This window comes from Excalfactoria chinensis, chromosome 19 (genome assembly GCF_039878825.1).
Source record: "Excalfactoria chinensis isolate bCotChi1 chromosome 19, bCotChi1.hap2, whole genome shotgun sequence".
Classification (NCBI taxonomy): Eukaryota; Metazoa; Chordata; class Aves; order Galliformes; family Phasianidae; genus Excalfactoria; species Excalfactoria chinensis.
The window spans coordinates 22,125-37,711 of record NC_092843.1 but is presented as its reverse complement, the minus strand read 5'-3'; the positions used below and the strand labels follow the sequence as shown (position 1 = coordinate 37,711).

The 15,587-nt window shown below is 42.8% G+C and overlaps 1 long non-coding RNA gene across 2 annotated transcripts; it reads left to right on the top strand.

Annotated features, from left to right (window-relative positions):
* Nucleotides 1-805: 805 nt before the first annotated feature.
* LOC140260894 (uncharacterized) lies at nt 806-6,525 on the top strand. Of its 2 annotated transcripts, XR_011905618.1 has the most exons (4): nt 806-1,844; nt 2,406-2,578; nt 3,987-4,086; nt 5,641-6,525. It is a non-coding gene; the product is annotated as an uncharacterized lncRNA (long non-coding RNA). The 2 variants fall into 2 exon arrangements; XR_011905619.1 differs by lacking the exon at nt 2,406-2,578.
* The last annotated feature ends 9,062 nt before the right edge of the window (nt 6,526-15,587 follow it).

Below are 15,587 nucleotides of genomic sequence, written 5' to 3'. Positions count from 1 at the left end.
GAAGGGACGCTACTGCGCATGTCCAAAATGGCGGCGGAGAAGCGCTACTGCGCATGTCCAAAATGGCGTCCTCCAATTTTGGCGGGATATCCCACAATGCACCGCGGCAGAAGAGACGCTATTGCGCATGTCCAAAATGGCGGCGGAGAAGCGCTACTGCGCATGTCCAAAACGGCGTCCTCCAATTTTGGCGGGATATCCCACAATGCACTGCGGCGGAAGGGACGCTACTGCGCATGTCCAAAATGGCGGCGGAGAAGCGCTACTGCGCATGTCCAAAATGGCGTCCTCCAATTATGGCGGGATATCCCACAATGCACCGCGGCGGAAGGGACGCTACTGCGCATGTCCAAAATGGCGGCGGAGAAGCGCTACTGCGCATGTCCGAAATGGCGTCCTCCAATTTTGGCGGGATATCCCACAATGCACCGCGGCGGAAGGGACGGTACTGCGCATGTCCAAAATGGCGGCGAAAACAGCGCTACTGCGCATGTCCAAAATGGCGTCCTCCAATTTTGGCGGGATATCCCACAATGCACCGCGGCAGTAGGGACGCTACTGCGCATGTCCAAAATGGCGGCGGAGAAGCGCTACTGCGCATGTCCAAAATGGCGTCCTCCAATTTTGGCGGGATATCCCACAATGCACCGCGGCGGAAGGGACGCTACTGCGCATGTCCAAAATGGCGGCGGAGAAGCGCTACTGCGCATGACCAAAATGGCGTCCTCCAATTTTGGCGGGATATACCACAATGCACCGCGGCGGAAGGGACGCTACTGCGCACGTCCAAAATGGCGGCGGAGAAGCGCTACTGCGCATGTCCAAAATGCCGACCTCCTCCTGCCGCGTTATATCCCACAATGCACCGCGGCAGAAGGGACGCTACTGCGCATGTCCAAAACGGCGGCGGAAAAGCGCTACTGCGCATGTCCAAAATTGCGGCGGAAAAGCGCTACTGCGCATGACCAAAATGGCGACCTCCTATTTTAGCGGCGTTCTCTCCCGCCTTTGGCGCGCCCCGCGGTTTCTCGTCCGTTCTCCCTCAGCCGAACCCCGCGGGAGCCGACAAGGAGCCTCCATCGGCGGAGCGGTTTGTGCGTGGGATCAGGGCAGCCCTTCAGCCGGACGGAGCCGTCCTACGCGGGGTAGAAGCGCAGCGATCGTCGCTGCCCCCGGCCGGGTGAGCTCCCGGGTCCGGTTGGTTCCGGCTGGGGTAGAAAAGCTGCCGGCAGTTCCTGCCCGGGGAACAACAGTCGGACCGTGGAACAGCGTTTGGACGCAGGGAAAAGTCCGGGAGCGTCGCAGCAGGAGCTGCAGGTTGTTGCCTCGTTGCTGTTCTCAGCCATGGCAACGATAACGGTGTGTTCGTGCTGCTGTTCCCATCTATTGCTTATGGCCAGGTACCGTGTATTGCAGTCAGTGCTATCAAAGCGCTTGAAAGAAGGCCTGCAGCTCTGACTCAGTGCAGTGTGAAGCCGGCAGTGTGTGTGACTATGAAATAGATGGTCGTCTATTGTTGGTTTACTTATGATATATAAAATTGCTGCTAATGTCCCCCTATAGCCCCCCATCATCCCATTGCCCCCTATAGCCCTCCATTGCTTAGGAGTGTGGGGGTGAGCCATGGAGTGGGGTGAGTGATCCCTTCCTTGTGGGGTGGGGTGAGTGTTCCCTTCCTTATGGGGTGAGCCATGGAGTGGGGTGAGTGATCCTTTCCTTATTTTAAGGCTGTGTTTTTCTCTTTTTAGTGGATCCTGACCCCATTTCAGGGCTGGCAGCGGCAGGAGCAGCATCTGTACCTGATTGCTTCCTTGGGAGTGTGGGCTGTTTGTCTCTGGAATGAGGTGAGTGATTCCTTTATTTTGGGGCTGGGAGCTCTGTTTTTCTCAGGGGGTTGTGACCATATTTAAGGGGTGCCACCTGCAAGGGACACATATCTCCTTGCAGACTGTTTTCTGTGGGGTGAGCCCCGCTCCTCGGGAAGGGGTGAGTGATTCCTGCCTTATTGCAGGGCTGTGATCTGCCCCTGTTGGGGCTCACAGCTGCATTGGAAGGCTGGCAGCCATGAGGGCAGTATCTCTCCTTGGGGACTGCTTCCTTTGGAGTGTGGGGTGAGCTCTGGGCCTTGGATTGGGGTGAGGGGTTCTTTATGTCAGGGCTGTGCTGCCCTCATTTCTGGGGCAGCCTGACCACATTGCAGTGTCAGCAGCTGTAAGGGTGGTGTTTCTCCCTGGAGTTTGCCTCCTGCGGGCTGTGGGTGAGTGTTTGTCTTTGGTTTCTGCTTTGTTTCAGGGCTGTGAGCTCTGCCATTTTTAGGTATCCCGACCACTGCAGTGCCTGCTTGTGCAAAAGGTGCTGCCCTGCACATGTGGGTAGTGCCTTCATTGTTGCATTGTGTCCAACAGGTGCCAGCAGAGCCCTGAGAGATGTGCAGCTCCTGATGAGAACAGCGAGGAACAGAAACCTGCATTGCCTGGAACGCCTCGGAACTCAACTTTGCTGGCCGGGAATTGCCTGCCCAGCAGATAAGAGCAGCACACACTGACTGTGTTGGATCTGTTCCATACTGAGACCCAAGGTAACGTTCCAGAGCTCATTTCGGCACTTCAGTGCTTAATTCTTATTGCAGTGCCCTTCTTGCTGCCCCCAAATGCAGCCATTGCCTTTTGCTGCCCCCAAATGCAGCCATCTCTTTCTGCCCCCCAAGTCCAGCCTGTGTGTCGTGCCCCATAAGTGCCGCCATCACGTTCTGCCCCCCAAGTCCAGCCATCGTATTCTGCCCCTCAAGTTCGTTTCTGTTCCCCCATGGCTCCATTCAGTTCTTTATTGCTGCTGTTGCTCCTCCGTTGCAGTTCTGCGTTGTGTCCACAAGGCGGCGCTGTTGTAGCTCCCATTGCTGTTAATAGGGCTGCAATGCAAAGGGAGATTCAGACTGCTGCTATTAATGTCCTCTATGGTCACTATGGGGTTTAATGGGCGCTATGGGGTTTTATGGGATCATTTGGGGCCTTTATGGGGTCTCTATGGGGTTTAATGGGGCCTTTGGGGCCTTAGGGTGTCCGATGGGGTTTAATGGGGTCTTATGGGATCCCTATGGGGGTTTAATAAGGGCCTATGGGATGTTATGGGGTCCTTATGGGGTTTAATGGGATCTTCTGGGATATTTATGGGGCATGATGTCTGTGTGTGTGTGTCTGTGTGTGTGTGTCTGTGTGTGTGTGTCTGTGTGTGTGTGTCTGTGTGTGTGTGTCTGTGTGTGTGTGTGTCTGTGTGTGTGTGTGTGTGTGTGTGTGTGTGTGTGTCTGTGTGTGTGTGTGTCTGTGTGTGTGTCTGTGTGTGTGTGTGTCTGTGTGTGTGTGTCTGTACCTGATTGCTTCCTTGGGAGTGTGGGCTGTTTGTCTTTGCAATGTGGTGAGTGATTCCTTTATTTTGGGGCTGGGAGCTCTGTTTTTCTCAGGGGGTTGTGACCATATTTAAGGGGTGCCACCTGCAAGAGACACATATCTCCTTGCAGACTGTTTTCTGTGGGGTGAGCCCCGCTCCTCGGGAAGGGGTGAGTGATTCCTGCCTTATTGCAGGGCTGTGATCTGCCCCTGTTGGGGCTCACAGCTGCATTGGAAGGCTGGCAGCCATGAGGGCAGTATCTCTCCTTGGGGACTGCTTCCTTTGGAGTGTGGGGTGAGCTCTGGGCCTTGGATTGGGGTGAGGGGTTCTTTATGTCAGGGCTGTGCTGCCCTCATTTCTGGGGCAGCCTGACCACATTGCAGTGTCAGCAGCTGTAAGGGTGGTGTTTCTCCCTGGAGTTTGCCTCCTGTGGGCTGTGGGTGAGTGTTTGTCTTTGGGATGGGGTGAATGTTTTCTGCTTTGTTTCAGGGCTGTGAGCTCTGCCATTTTTAGGTATCCCGACCACTGCAGTGCCTGCTTGTGCAAAAGGTGCTGCCCTGCACATGTGGGTAGTGCCTTCATTGCTGTATTGTGTCCAACAGGTGCCAGCAGAGCCCTGAGAGATGTGCAGCTCCTGATGAGAACAGCGAGGAACAGAAACCTGCATTGCCTGGAATGGCCCTGAACCAGCTTTGCTGACCGGTAACTCTCAGCCCAGCAGATAAGAGCAGCACACACTGACTGTGTTGGATCTGTTCCATACTGAGACCCAAGATAATGTTCCAGAGCTCATTTATGCACTTCAGTGCTTAATTCTTATTGCAGTGCCCTTCTTGCTGCCCCCAAATGCAGCCATTGCCTCTTGCCCCCCAAGTGCTGCCATCTCTCTCTGCCCCCCAAGTACAGCCTGTGTGTCGTGCCCCATAAGTGCCGCCATCACATTCTGCCCCCCAAGTTCGTTTCTGTTCCCCCATGGCTCCATTCAGTTCTTTATTGCTGCTGTTGCTCCTCCGTTGCAGTTCTGCGTTGTGTCCACAAGGCGGCGCTGTTGTAGCTCCCATTGCTGTTAATAGGGCTGCAATGCAAAGGGAGATTCAGACTGCTGCTATTAATGTCCTCTATGGTCACTATGGGGTTTAATGGGCGCTATGGGGTTTTATGGGATCATTTGGGGCCTTTATAGGGTCTCTATGGGGTTTAATGGGGCCTTTGGGGCCTTAGGGTGTCCGATGGGGTTTAATGTGGTCTTATGGGATCCCTATGGGGGTTTAATAAGGGCCTATGGGATGTTATGGGGTCCTTATGGGGTTTAATGGGATCTTCTGGGATATTTATGGGCCATGATGTGTGTGTGTCTGTGTGTGTGTGTCTGTGTGTGTGTGTCTGTGTGTGTGTGTCTGTGTGTGTGTGTCTGTGTGTGTGTCTGTGTGTGTGTGTCTGTGTGTGTGTGTCTGTGTGTGTGTGTCTGTGTGTGTGTGTCTGTGTGTGTGTGTCTGTGTGTGTGTGTCTGTGTGTGTGTGTCTGTGTGTGTGTGTCTGTGTGTGTGTGTCTGTGTGTGTGTGTCTGTGTGTGTGTGTCTGTGTGTGTGTGTCTGTGTGTGTGTGTCTGTGTGTGTGTGTCTGTGTGTGTGTGTCTGTGTGTGTGTGTCTGTGTGTGTGTGTCTGTGTGTGTGTGTCTGTGTGTGTGTGTCTGTGTGTGTGTGTCTGTGTGTGTGTGTGCATATACCCCATAAGACCTCACTGGCCCCCATAGAGACCCCATAGGCCCCATTTGAACCCCATAGGACCCCATAGAGACCCCATAAGACCCCATAGGCCTCCATTAAACCCCATAGAGACCTGATGTGAGATGTGTGTCTGTGTGTGTCTGTGTGTGTCTGTGTGTGTCTGTGTGTGTCTGTGTGTGTCTGTGTGTGTCTGTGTGTGTCTGTGTGTGTCTGTGTGTGTCTGTGTGTGTCTGTGTGTGTCTGTGTGTGTCTGTGTGTGTCTGTGTGTGTCTGTGTGTGTCTGTGTGTGTCTGTATAATGGCCCTATATCCCATAGCTGGATGGCGTTTTGTCCCTATGCTGTTCCTGTTGTGTGTTGGTGCCTTTATGAGCCATCCCTGCCTTATACCCCATATCCATCCTGTTGTTCCTATTGCAGTGCTGATGCCTTTATTAACCATCCCTTATACCCCATATCCATCCTGTTGTTCCTATTGCAGTGCTGATGCCTTTATTTAATCCTCCCTGCTTTCCATCCTCACATGCTGCAGGTTGGATTCCTCCACTGAGTCCAGATTGTTGCCGCTCCGCATCCATGTGTGTCAGCTCAGCATCTGTGTGCAAAATGAAACACCAGTCACCGATTGGCTGCAGGATCATCCCATTGGCTGCTGGACCCCATTGTGCACCACTGACCCCACTGTGTGCTGTAGGATCATCCCATGGGCTGCTGGACCCCACTGTGTGCTGTAGGATCATCCCATTGGGTGTAGGATCATCCCATGGGCTGCAGGACCCCATTGTGTGCTGTAGGATCATCCCATTGGGTGTAGGATCATCCCATGGGCTGCAGGACCCCATTGTGTGCTGTAGGATCATCCCATTGTGTGCTGTAGGATCATCCCATTGGCTGCTGGACCCCATTGTTTGCATTCTGCCACCAGGTGACCCGGCGATGTGAAGTTGTTCTCACTGTCTCATGACACCGTGGGAAATAACTTCAAGTTATGACTGGGGGCCTGAGGAAGAAGGCCAGGAGGTCCCAAGGGTCAGGCTGTGATCATTAGAATAGAAGTCTAAGAGGTCTCCCAGGGGCACAGGCGAATCCAAGGCTCTGCAAAACTAAGATCTCAACTAAGTGTGGGCAGCTTGGGGATAAATACCTTAGAAAATGGAATGGAGACCATCCAGCTTCTGCCTTGGGAGACTTAACACTTCCTAGGTTAAGCTAGCCTTGAATTGAACCAAAAGTAATAAAAAGTTCCTCAATCATCTGTTGTTCTGGGCTTTTCTGTTATGGTGTTTTCTAAGACTGCTTGTATTTCTTTTTGCTCTGTACGGAGATACTTGAGCCAGTGGTATGGGAATAAAAGCGACAGGATGGGTTTGGCAATTAAACACCTAAAAAGTTTCAATAAAGATCTACAAAAACGTGAGGATTCTCAGTAAAATATCTTTCATTCTGGAAAAGTCTAGGAAATCATGAAACCATAAGGAAGAAGAAAGAAGTTCTGTAACACACTGTGTGTGTGTGCATCTGCGTGTGTGTGCATCTGCGTGTGTGTGCATCTGCGTGTGTGTGCATCTGCGTGTGTGTGCATCTGCGTGTGTGTGCATCTGCGTGTGTGTGCATCTGCGTGTGTGTGCATCTGCGTGTGTGTGCATCTGCGTGTATATCTGTGTGTGTGTATATCTGTGTATATCTGTGTGTGTGTGAGTCTGCGTGTGTGTACATCTGCGTGTGTGTACATCTGCGTGTATATCTGTGTGTGTGTATATCTGTGTGTGTGTGTATATCTCTGTGTGTGTATGTCTCTGTGTGTGTATGTCATTGTGTGTGTATATCTGTGTGTGAATGTCTGTGTGTGTGTATCTGCGTGAGTGTGTATCTGCGTGAGTGTGTATCTGCGTGAGTGTGTATCTGCGTGAGTGTGTATCTGCGTGAGTGTGTATCTGCGTGAGTGTGTATCTGCGTGAGTGTGTATCTGCGTGTGCTTATATCTGCGTGTGCTTATATCTGCGTGTGCTTATATCTGCGTGTGCTTATATCTGCGTGTGCTTATATCTGCATGTATATCTGTGCGTGTATATATCTGTGTTTCTATATATCTGTGTGTGTATATCTGTGTTTGTATATATCTGTGTATGTATCTGTGTGTGCATGTCTCTGTGTGTGTATCTGTGTGTGTATATCTGTGTTTGTATCTGTGTCTATATATCTCTGTGTGTATTTCTGTGTTTGAATATATCTGTGTGTGTATGTCTGTGTGTGTATATCTGTGTTTGTATATCCGTGCCTGTATATATCTCTGTGTGTGTATATCTGTGTGTGTATATCTGTGTCTATATATCTGTGTGTGTATATCTGTGTCTACAAATATCTGTGAGTGTATATCTCTGTGTGTGTATATCTGTGGGTATATATCTGTGTCTGTATCTGTGTGTATATAACTGTGTGTTTATATCTGTGTTTGTATATATCTCTGTGTGTATCAGTGTGTGTATGTCTGTATGTGTATAAATCTGTGTGTGTATATCTGTGTCTGTATATATCTGTGTGTATATATCTTTGTGTGTATATCTGTGTTAATATATATCAGTGTGTGCATGTCTGTGTGTGTATATATCTGTGTGTATATATCTGTCTGTATATATCTCTGTGTGTGTATATCTGTGTTTGTATATCTATGTTTGTATTTATCTCTGTGTGTATCTGTGTGTGTTTATCTGTGTGTCTGTATTTGTGTGTGTGTATATCTGTGTGTCTATATCTGTGTGTGTGCATATATCTGTGTGTGCATATATCTGTGTGTGTATCTGTGTTTGTATATCTGTGTTTGTATCAGTGTGTTTGTATCTGTGTGTGTATATCTGTGTGAGTATATTTGTGTTTATATCTGTGTGTGTATATAACAGCGTGTGTATATATCTGTGTATGTATTTCTGTGTGTGTGTGTATCTGTGTGTGTGTGTATCTGTGTGTATGTCTGTGCGTATGTATATCTGTGTATGTATGTCTTTGGGTATATATCTGTGTGTGTGAATATCTGTGTTTCTGTCTGTGTGTGTATATCTGTGTTTGTATATATCTCTGTGTGTATCAGTGTGTGTATGTCTGTGTGTTTATATATGTGTGTCTATATATCTGTGTGTGTTTATCTGTGCCTGTATATTTTTGTGCCTGTATATATCTGTACCTGTATATATCTGTGTGTATATATCTGTGTGTGTGTATATCTGCGTGTGTATGTCTGTGTGTGTATATCTGTTTGTGTATATCTGTGTGTGTGTGTATATCTGTGTGTGTATATATCTGTTTGTGTGTATATCTCTTTGTGTATGTCTGTGTGTGATTATATCTGTGATTATATCTGTGTGTGTGTATATCTGTGTTTGTATCTGTGTGTATATATTTCTGTGTGTATATATGTGTTTTTATATATCTGTGTGAGTGTATATCTTTGCGTGTATATCTTTGTGTGTATCTGTGTGTGTGTACATCTGTTTGTGTATGTCTGTGTGTGTGTGTATATCTGTGTTTGTATCTGTGTGTATATATTTCTGTGTGTATATATGTGTTTGTATCTGTGTGTGTATATCTGTGTGAGTATATCTGTGTGAGTATATCTGTGTGAGTATATCTGTGTGAGTATATTTGAGGTTGTATCTGTGTGTGTATATATCCGAGTTTGTACATATCTGTGTGTATATATCTGTGTGTGTATATCTGTGTCTGTATATATCTTTGTGTGTATATCTGTGTGTGTATATCTTTTTATATATGTGTTTGTATATATCTCTGTGTGTATTAGTGTGTATGTCTGTGTGTGTATATATATCTCTGTGTGTATATATCTGTGTCTGTATATTTGTGCCTGTATATATCTGTCTGTATTTCTGTGTGTGTGTATATCTGTGTGTGTATATCCATGATTGTATATATCTCTGTGTGTATCTGTGTGTGTATATCTTTGTGTGTCTATATCTGTGTGAGTATATCTGTGTGAGTATATTTGAGGTTGTATCTGTGTGTGTGTATGTGTGTGTGTATCTGTGTGTGTCTATATCTGTGAGTGTATATATCTGTGTGTGTATATCTGATAAGGAAAATGGTAAAATCCTCAGCCAATATGCTACTCATTTATCCCCTGTACAGCCCCGAACCATGACCCATGTAGGGGTGTTAGACTTTGTGAAATCATAAACAGTAGAGTAAGACAAAAATAGTGCTGACATTGTTATTTAGTAGTTAATAAGTTGGTGATCATGAGACAGATGGAATGGACTGGTCTAGCTTGGATAGCTCGGATGAAAGAAGACCATGAGACAGGTGGAATGGACTGGTCAAGACCGGATAGCTTAGATGAAAGAAGAATAACACGCGAAGCATGAAAACCGGCGCGAACCAGATCCTAAGATGGGAAACAGCATCGAGAAGAAGAACTGATGATCTATTAATAATTAGTCTTAAGAATGGATAAATAAGTGATGTAATGTTTTTCTGATCATATAAATATAGGACCTTCGTATAGCTTGAATGTCATTCACTAGGAGTGACCTGAGCTCTGTATGTCTGTTGTACTGAGCTTGTTAATAAAATCAACACTAGAGTACCCACGAGTTTGAGTCTCTCCCTGGTGTCCCTGTCTGCAACAATACTGTTATTGTTAATATACTGTGTCAGTATATATATGTGTGTGTGTATATAATTGTGTGTATAAATCTGTGTGTGTGTATATCTGTGTGTGTCTGTATCTCTGTGTGTGTATATCTGTGTGTATACCTGTGTGTGTATGTCTGTGTGTGTATATATCTGTATGTGTACATATCTGTGTGTGTATATCTGTGTTTGTATCTGTGTGTATATATCTGTGTCTATATATCTTTGTGTGTATATCTGTGTGTGTATATATCTGTGTGTATTAGTGTGTGTATGTCTGTGTGTGTATATATCTGTGTGTGTATATATCTGTCTGTATATATCTGTGTGTGTGTATATCTGTGTTAGTATATATCTCTGTGTGTATTAGTGTGTGTAAGTCTGTGTATGTATATATCTGTGTGTGTATATATCTGTCTGTAAATATCTGTGTGTGTGTATATCTGTGTTTGTATATCAATGTTTGTATTTATCTCTGTGTGTATATTTCTGTGTCTATATCTGTGTGTGTGTATTTATGTGTGTGTGTATATCTGCATGTGTATATATCTGTGTGTCTATGTCTATGTGTGTGTATATCTGTGTGTGTATATCTGTGTGTGTATATCTGTGTGTGTATATCTGTGTGTGTATATCTGTGTGTGTATATCTGTGTTTGTATCTGTGTCTATATACCTCTGCGTGTATTCCTGTGTTTGAATATATCTTTGTGTGTATCACTGTGTGTGTATGTCTTTGTGTGTATATATCTGTGTCTGTATATATCTGTGTGTGTATATCTGTGTGTGTAAATATCTGTATGTGTATATATCTGTATGTGTACATATCTGTGTGTGTATATCTGTGTTTGTATCTGTGTGTTTGTATCGGTGTGTTTGTATCTGTGTGTGTATATCTGTGTGAGTATATTTGTGTTTATATCTGTGTGTGTATATAACAGTGTGTGTATATATCCGTGTATGTATTTCTGTGTGTGTGTGTATCTGTGTGTAAGTCTGTCTGTGTGTTTACCTGTGTATGTATGTCTTTGGGTATATATCTGTGTGCGTGAATATCTGTGTTTCTAGCTGTGCGTGTATATCTGTGTGTGTATATATATATGTGTGTGTGTATATCTATGTGTGTATATATCTGTGTGTGTATATATCTGTGTTTGTATATCTGTGTGTGTATATCTGTGTGTGTATATATCTGTGTGTGTATATATCTGTGTGCGTATATATCAGTGTGCGTATATAACTGTGTGTGTATATCTGTGTGTGTTTATCTCTGTGTGTGTATATCTGTGTGTGTGTATATCTGTGTGTGTATATCTGTGTGTGTATATATCTGTGTGTGTATATCTGTGTGTGTGTATATCTGTGTGTGTATATCTGTGTGTGTATATATCTGTGTGTGTATATATCTGTGTGTGTATATCTCTGTGTGTATATATCTGTGTGTGTATATGTGTGTGTTTATATATCTGTTTTTATATATCTGTGTGTGTATATCTGTGTGTGTGTATATCTGTGTCTGTATATCTGTGAGTGTATATCTGTGTGTGTATATCTGTGTGTGTATATCTGTGTGAGTATATCTGTGTGTGTATATCTGTGTGTGTATATATCTGTTTTTGTATATCTATGTGTGTGTACATCTGTGTGTATATATCTGTGTCTGTATATCTGTGTGTGTATATATCTGTGTGTGTATATCTGAGTCTGTATATCTGTGTGTGTATATATCTGTGTGTGTATGTCTGTGTGTATATATCTGTGTGTGTGTATATCTGTGTGTGTATATATCTGTGTGTGTATGCCTGTGTATGTCTGTGTGTGTGTATATCTGTGTGTGTATATCTGTTTGTATCTATCTGTGTGTGTATCTATCTGTGTGTGTATATATCTGTGTGTGTATATGTCTGTGTGTGTATATCTGTGTGTGTATATAAATGTGTGTGTATGTATCTGTGTGTGTATGTATCTGTGTGTGTATGTATCTGTGTGTGTATGTCTGTGTGTATATCTGTGCGTGTGTATATCTGTGCGCGTGTATATCTCTGTGCGTGTGTATATCTGTGCGTGTGTATATCTGTGTGTTTATATCTGTGTGTATCTTTGTGTATATCTGTGCGTGTATATATCTGCGTGTATATATCTGTCTGTGTGTATATCTGTGCGTGTATAGTTGTGTGTATATATCTGTGTGTGTATCTGTGTGTGTGTATAGTAATACACCCCTCACACCGCATACTCATCCTGTTGTTCCTATTGCAGTGCTGATGCCTTTATTAATCCGCCCTGCACGTTGGATTCCTCCACTGATTCCAGATTGTCGCCGCTCCTCATCCATGTGTGTCAGCTCAGCATCTGTGTGCACAATGAAACACCAGTCACCGATTGGCTGCAGCATCATCTTATTGCCTGCAGGACCCCATTGTGTGCGGTAGGATCATCCCGTGCCTGCAGGACCCCATTGTGTGCGGTAGGATCATCTATCTCCATCATCATCACCTCCATCATAATAATAATGGCCTATTGCTAATTAATAATGCTCCGTCAAATACTAATTCCGCTTTAGAGCTAGTAAAGTTCCAGTGCTAATAATAAGACTCCATTGCCAATAAATAAGACTCCATTGCTAATTAGTATCCATTGCCAATAAATGAAACTCCATTGCTAATAAGTAAGAGTCTATTTCCAATAAATAAGAATCCACTGCTAATTAGACTCCTTAGCTAATTACTATGACACCATTACCAATAAATAAGACTCCACTGCCAATAAATAAGACTCCATTGCAAAGGAAGACTATATTGCTAATAAATAAGACTCCATTGCTAATAACTAAGACTGCATTGCTAATAACTAAGACTGCATTGACAATAATTAAGATTCACTTCCTAATAAATAAGTCTCCATTGGTAATAATGAGATTCCATTGTGAATAAGTAAGGCTCCACTGCCAATTAATGAATATCCATTGCCAAGAAATTGAACTCCACTGCCAATAAATAGAACTCCAAGGCCAATAAATAAGACTCCATTGCTAATTAATAAGACTCCATTGCCAACAATTTAGACTCCTTTGACAACAATTAAGACTCCATTCCTCATTAGACTCCGCTGCCAATAAATAAGACTGCATTGCTTATAATTAAGACTCCATTGCTGATAAATAAGAGTTCATTGCTAATATGTAAGTCTGCATTGCAAATAAATAAGATTCCATTCCTAATAAATAAGACTCGTTTGCTAATACATAAGACTCCATTGTTAATAATTAAGACTCATTTGCTAATAAATTAAGAGGCTATTGCTAATAAGACTCCACTGCTAATAAATAAGACTCCACTGCTAATAAATAAGACTCCACTGCTAATAAATAAGACTCCATTGCTAAGTAGAAAGACTCCATAGCTAATAAAGAAAACTCCATTGCCAATAAATAGACTTTATTGCCAAGAAATAAGACTCCATTGCCAATAATAATACTATATTGCCAATGAAAAAGACTACATTGTGAATAATTAAGACACCATTCCCAATAATTAAGACCCTATTACCAATTAATAAGACTCCATTGGCAATAAATAAGACTCCTTTGGTAATATATAAGACTCCATTGCTAATTAGACTCCATTGCTAATAAATAAGATTCCATTCCTAATAAATAAGACTCGTTTGCTAATAAATAAGATTCCATTGCTAATAAAGAAGTATCCATTGCCTATAAATGAGACTCAATTACCAGTAAATAAGAGTCCATTGTTAATAAATAAGATTCCATTGCCAATAAATAAGACTATATTGCTAATAAATAATACTCCATTGCTAATTATACTCCTTTGTTACTAAGATTCCATTGCTAATTAATAATGCTGCGTAGCTAATAATAAGACTCCACTGCCCATAAATATAACTCCATATTCAATAAATAAGACTCCATATCCAGTAAATAAGACAACATTTCTAATAAATAAGACTCCATAGCTCATAAATAAGACTCCTTTGCTAATTAGAATCCATTGCCAATAAATAACACTTCACTGCTAATAAATAAGACTCCACTGCCAATGTCTGAGACTCCATTGCTAATACGTAAGACTCCATTGCCAATAAATAAGACTCCATAGCCAATAATTAAGACTCCATAGCCAATAATTAAGACTCCATAGCCAATAATTAAGACTCCATAGCCAATAATTAAGACTCCATAGCCAATAAATAAGACTCCATTGCCAATAAATAAGACTCCATTGCCAATAAATAAGACTCCATTGCCAATAAATAAGACTCCATTGCCAATAAAAAAGACTCCATAGCCAATAAAAAAGTCTGCATTGCTAATAATAAGGCTCCATTGCTAATTAGACTCCGTGGCCAATAAATAAGACCTCATTGCTAATAATTAAGACCCAATTGCCAATAAATGAAACTCCACTGCCAATATTAAAGACTCCATTGCTAATTAGACTCTACTGTCAATAAATAAGACTCCATTGCCAATAATGATACTATATTGCCAATTAATAAGACTCCATTGCTAATAAATAACACTCCATTTCTAATAAATAAGACACCATTGCCAATAATTAAGACTCCATTGCCAATTAATCGGACCCCATTGATAATACATAAGACTCCATTTCTAATAAATAAGACTCCACTGCCAATAAATAAGACTCCATTGCAAAGGAAGACTATATTGCTAATAAATAAGACTCCATTGCTAATAACTAAGACTGCATTGCTAATAACTAAGACTGCATTGACAATAATTAAGATTCACTTCCTAATAAGTCTCCATTGGTAATAATGAGATTCCATTGTGAATAAGTAAGGCTCCACTGCCAATTAATGAATATCCATTGCCAAGAAATTGAACTCCACTGCCAATAAATAGAACTCCAAGGCCAATAAATAAGACTCCATTGCTAATTAATAAGACTCCATTGCCAACAATTTAGACTCCTTTGACAACAATTAAGACTCCATTCCTCATTAGACTCCGCTGCCAATAAATAAGACTGCATTGCTTATAATTAAGACTCCATTGCTGATAAATAAGAGTTCATTGCTAATATGTAAGTCTGCATTGCAAATAAATAAGATTCCATTCCTAATAAATAAGACTCGTTTGCTAATACATAAGACTCCATTGTTAATAATTAAGACTCATTTGCTAATAAATTAAGAGGCTATTGCCAATAAATAAGACTCCACTGCTAATAAATAAGACTCCACTGCTAATAAATAAGACTCCACTGCTAATAAATAAGACTCCATTGCTAAGTAGAAAGACTCCATAGCTAATAAAGAAAACTCCATTGCCAATAAATAGACTTTATTGCCAAGAAATAAGACTCCATTGCCAATAATAATACTATATTGCCAATGAAAAAGACTACATTGTGAATAATTAAGACACGAATCGAGTAAAATAAGAGAGAGTGAGTCCCGAAACCGAGAGGCCTACTGTAACTCTAGGCGAAACGGCTGGAACGCTCCCACACGGCTCTCCCCCTGGCTGGCAGGATCCAAGAGAGCGAGTCCAGCACTGAAGTGAGATTATATAGTCCTGGTCATATGACTGACCGTGGTGCTCCCTGGGACATGTAGTCTTCTTTCTGTGAGCAGCAGATTCGTCAAAATTATCTATGCTTAACATGATGTTATGATGTGGAATACTGATAGCAAAATTACAAAATTGCAAAACCATGACACCATTCCCAATAATTAAGACCCTATTACCAATTAATAAGACTCCATTGGCAATAAATAAGACTCCTTTGGTAATATATAAGACTCCATTGCTAATTAGACTCCATTGCTAATAAATAAGATTCCATTCCTA